The 5,203-nt window shown below is 37.8% G+C and overlaps 1 long non-coding RNA gene across 1 annotated transcript; it reads right to left on the bottom strand.

The window, feature by feature from the left end:
* Positions 1-1,986: 1,986 nt before the first annotated feature.
* On the bottom strand, positions 1,987-2,885 carry LOC107699130 (uncharacterized). Its single transcript, XR_001635420.1, has 4 exons — positions 2,805-2,885; positions 2,378-2,506; positions 2,159-2,280; positions 1,987-2,077 (listed from the first exon to the last, which is right to left on the bottom strand). It is a non-coding gene; the product is annotated as an uncharacterized LOC107699130 (long non-coding RNA).
* Between the last annotated feature and the right edge of the window lie 2,318 nt (positions 2,886-5,203).

Genomic DNA, 5,203 nt, shown 5'->3' with positions numbered 1-5,203 from the left:
CTGTTTCTCATCTGTAACTCCTACTCATCTGAAGCAGCAAAGAAGTGTCAGCCAGCTAATACAAACACCCTTGAATTCTTCTAGCCGGTGTGCCCAGATGAGCGTATGTCAGCTGACAGAGCTGTGAACCTTTGTGCTTTGTCTGTCTGGATCACTGTTGGCAGGTTTTACTTTGAGGCCGGAGTGTGTAGTTTCTGTTGAACCCAGCTGACCTGCACACACTGGCCGGCAATGACCTACTGAATGTACATTATCCTGCTCATTACACGGCTGCTTATAAAATGAATAAATGGCCATGAAATATTTCAATGACAGTCAGTTATTTTATCATGCTTGAACCAGTGACCCACTCATAGTGTAAAGGAGGCATTGTTTTTTGACCTGTATCTCATATACCGAAGCTGCCTTGCTGTTGGAGAGTCAGCACTTCAGAAAATAAGTGAATGTACCTGCACACACTATCTAATATATTGAACTGCTGTTGTATGGAAAAGAGTTGTGAGAAAAAAATAAAATAAAATAAAACATATGTTTGAAGTGATGTGAGGGGTCAGTACATTTTTATTTTTAATTTAATTTTTTTACATGTACTGGTTCATTTTATTGTTCATTTTAAAGTGGACAGAGCTGAGCTGCCGTGCTGTTTCTTATAGGCCTTGTTGACTGTGAGTGTGCCTGGAATACAAAGTGGCTTTCTGATGCTAATATGTAAATTTAATGCAAATAGCACAGTGCATCAGGAGCAAAGTAACAACAAATTTGTAAATTGTGGCATTTTACTGTATGTTGTTCCAGACTGTAAAATGATGCACGCAAAAGGTTTCGTAATGTAACACAGTGTCCGAGTTGGTTTGTTGTTTCTGCTTCTTCTGATTGTGAACATTACAGTTTTATTACCACCAAGTGCACAAGCAACATCAGGCCACCGCTGGTCAATGGACAATGATATGGACAATGACGTGCAGACATGCTGCATTTATTAAGTCAACAGACGTATAAAAAGAGACTGAGAGACAAAACAAAAAAAACAATTAAAATATTATCCTGTGTAATCCACTTTTCCACTTGGTTAATGTATATGCAAGAAGAAAATGGCACGCAACGGCATTTAACGGCTTATACAAAGTGGCTTTCTGATGCTAATATGTAAATTTAATGCAAATAGCACAGTGCATCAGGAGCAAAGTAACAACAAATTTGTAAATTGTGGCATTTTACTGTATGTTGTTCCAGACTGTAAAATGATGCACGCAAAAGGTTTCGTAATGTAACACAGTGTCCGAGTTGGTTTGTTGTTTCTGCTTCTTCTGATTGTGAACATTACAGTTTTATTACCACCAAGTGCACAAGCAACATCAGGCCACCGCTGGTCAATGGACAATGATATGGACAATGACGTGCAGACATGCTGCATTTATTAAGTCAACAGACGTATAAAAAGAGACTGAGAGACAAAAAAAAACAAACAATTAAAATATTATCCTGTGTAATCCACTTTTCCACTTGGTTAATGTATATGCAAGAAGATAATGGCACGCAACGGCATTTAACGGCTTAAAACGCAACTTAAAACTTTAATGGCACACCCTTGCTAAATTACCAGCACAGTTGGAGACTGAACCAAATTAGTGCAATTTCTTCATGACAGTGAATAAATTGATACTGATTACTGGCTGAGGGGACTGAGTGATTTTAGTTTGCTTTTCTAACTCAGTTGGAATCACATACTGACAGGGACTCAGAGCTTTAAGCTCAAGGTACAACAGCAAATGATCATTGTGATGGTACAAGTTCAGTGTCACATGGAAATGTCTTTGCGGCACACTGCTGAATATGTATTGGCTGTATGTTGTTTGTACTTGGGAAGAGTGGTGCATTCATTGCACAGATGGTCTCCATGAGTTTCAAAGCTTCCTGTCTCAAGTACATTCACACTTGTCAGAAACACTGGCAGCCATGAAATCAGTCAGGCACTCTGCGGTCGGCTTTTATTTATGTATTGCTCTACAGTCCTTTCAAATAAACTCAATGGCTGGAGACAGATGGGCAGAGTTTTCATATCGGTCACTTAGGAGAGCTGGAGGAGTACAAATACATCCTAGTCAGGCATATAAGAGCACTGTTGTAATGTTCTCTCAATTCAGAGAGAATTTCTTACTTGGCGTGGCTTAGATTCTAACTGTCATCTTATTCCACAGGATCTGGTGTCATATTTGAGGGGCTGAAAATCCCTGGTAGGAATGATAGAGATTTCAGTTCTCTGGTCTCCTGGAAAACAATCTGAAAAGTCCCCAGTAGAGTCCATCAGTGAGACACAAATTACTGACTGAACTGAATTCTTTACATCTGATGTAAACACGAATTAGTTCAAGCATACCTTTATCTTTCTTCAGCTAATTCACATGTAAATCTCTTTTAATGGAAGCATTTGGATGGTGCAATTTTCTGTAAGTGAGCTCAAATTGTAATTGGAAGACGTGCAGACCATTTGTTAAAATTGTACAAGCTGTACTTGAAACAAAAAGGAAGAGCAGATGTTACCGGCTCCAGACCTAGGGAAATCTGTGCCGGCACAAACCAAATCACACACCAAGCTGTGAGTGATAAGAAAACGTGTGTATGGGTAAAAAGTAAAGAGAAAAAAATGTTACCCCACCACTTATTTATTTATTTATTTTTTTTGCCCATACAGCAGAATTATTTCCTCTACCCGTCACACAGACATGTCAATTCTTAACAAGACATCCAATAACAACAATAAAAAAATAATATAAACAAAGAAACGTGTCAGGGCTGGGCAGGACCTCCAGCATAGCATAGACCATCAAACTCAATGCTGGAAGCGATCGCCCAAACAACACTCCACACACACGAACGGTTCCAGCGACATTTAACTTTGCGTCCAAGAAGTGTCAGGTGTGTCAACCACACCCCTCCAGACACCTCTGAACACTCAAAAACCACACATGCAGCCTAGGCTGGGATGTCACAATTGGATTGTAATAAGTGGATGTTAAGTGGATGTTGGCTCAATACCATGTTTTTGCAACACCAACTTTGACTTTAAAATCATTTTTAAAACGTTATATAGCCAGGAGTCATTTTTATTAAGTACATCTTTCAATATTACTGGAGCTAAAACTAAAATATCCCACAAATCTTGAGTGATTTGTGTTGCTCTATGTAATTGTGGGGGAAAAAATTCACTGTGGGGACAAAAGGATGAAGAAGAGGGGGAGGAGGAAGTGATAAGAGATTACATTCCGATAATTAACTTCAAAGACAAATTACTAGAAAATGGGGAGGAAAAGGGGGTATTAAAGGGGTCATATGATGCAATTTCAATTTTTCCTTTCTCTTTGGAGTGTTACAAGCTCTTGGTGCATAAAGAAGATCTGTCTCAAATCTCAAAGTCTCAAATCCAAAGAGATATTCTTTATAAAAGTTAAGAGTGGATCACCGGATTGGCTTTCACCGTGGACGAAGCGGAGTCCAGCCCGGGGTCGTCACATGTGGTCCGCCGGCCGCGTCGTTCTCAAGCCCACCTAACCGCATAAACACATTTCCTTACACCAAATACACAAAATAATGATATTTTTAGCAACATCATATGACCCCTTTAAGAGAAGTGAATGAAATAATCAGGGCCTCCAGACAGAAGATGGATAACTTGGCTAGACCAGGAGAAACACTGGTCACAGCATTTAAACTTGTAATAGAGGGGCATCCTAACCAAATACATAACAGGACTGATGTGAACCTTGCCAAACTAGTAGACTTCAGTAAAGATGACATGAAACTTTTGCAATGTGGTCTTTAATTTGTTCTGAGGGTAAATAGTGAACAAGAAAAATAGAGTAGATGAGGAAGCAGGATTAATGGAGTATCACAGGAGAATGAAGCTGTCTTTTTTGAGCATGAAGAGGAGGATCTGGATAACATGCCTTTTATGACAAGCTCTGGTTTGGATTACAATGGGGGTATAATGAGGTATAGTGAAGGCCCAACTGCAGAGATTTAAAAGGATCTGTTCAAGGAAGTGGACAGAATTGAGGTGGTAAAAAATATGTTTCAAGTAATAAGAAGGAGAGGATACTCAAGACACTTCTTGAGGTCAGTAAGTTAAGACTGTGACATGATGAGGAAGAATAGGGAAAATATTCTTCTAGAAAAAGAAAGTATTGTCGCTACATATGAAGTACTCTAAAACAACTAAAACTTTAGCAGGTAAGAAGTGGACTCAATGACATAAACAGGGACAACATTAGAGAATGGCATTAGCTTTTAAAAGGGGTGAAAAATTGAAGGACATATTGGTACACAGAAAGATGGGACCCCTGAACCAAAAAAAAAAGTATGTAGAAGAAGGTATATAAGGAAACAGGAAAGGTATATAAAATATCACAGGTAATACCATTAAACAGGACAAACTGTATCTATTAAATATGTTGTGCAAGATGTGGAAAAAGACATGTAGTAGAAATGACAGGCCATAGATACTCAGTACAAAAGACGTGCAAGGGAAAGGATAGTATGTAGAAACACACTTCGTGGAGCAGAAAATATGAAAGTGATCGGTAAGAACATAATGCAAACTGGAATAGAAAAAAAAAGAGAAGAGAGAGAGTGGATTAGAAACTGGGCACGTAATTCAGAGGTTTGAGTGAAAAGGGTCAACAATATTTATATATGTTTTTATTTATTTTAAACAACATATAAAAAGAATGTGAAATGAAAAATAATATTTGAAGGAACTGCAATAATTTGGGGATTCCTGCAGACACTCATGACTATGTGTGAAGGTCAGTATACATACCTTTTTATGCCAAGCCAAGGCAAAGTTAGTTAGGGTTGTAATGTCATTTGGTGAAACTCACCAAAAATAGGATATTTATAAATTAATAATTTTCATAGTCTCACATATAATCATGGGTGTAAGGAAAATTTGTTTTTCCTTCTTCTTTGAAGATTACAACACATGACTTTTTCAGAATGATTTAATTGGAATAATGCAAAAGTAAATTTCTATAAACTTGATATACTTTAAACTAGACTTATAAAAGAAAGGCCATATTTATTCATGTGAATACAGGTTCTGCTGATTTATTTGGAGTTTTCTTGATCACTGGCTGACAATTCTGTACATTTTTCCACACCAGTCTAATAATGGTCTATAGTGGTATCAACTGTTTCAGTTCAACTC

This window comes from Sinocyclocheilus anshuiensis, unplaced genomic scaffold (assembly GCF_001515605.1).
Source record: "Sinocyclocheilus anshuiensis isolate Anshui unplaced genomic scaffold, SAMN03320099.WGS_v1.1 scaffold166, whole genome shotgun sequence".
Taxonomy (NCBI): Eukaryota; Metazoa; Chordata; class Actinopteri; order Cypriniformes; family Cyprinidae; genus Sinocyclocheilus; species Sinocyclocheilus anshuiensis.
The sequence above is the reverse complement of the archived record's forward strand: the minus strand, read 5'-3'. Positions and strand labels throughout refer to the sequence as shown.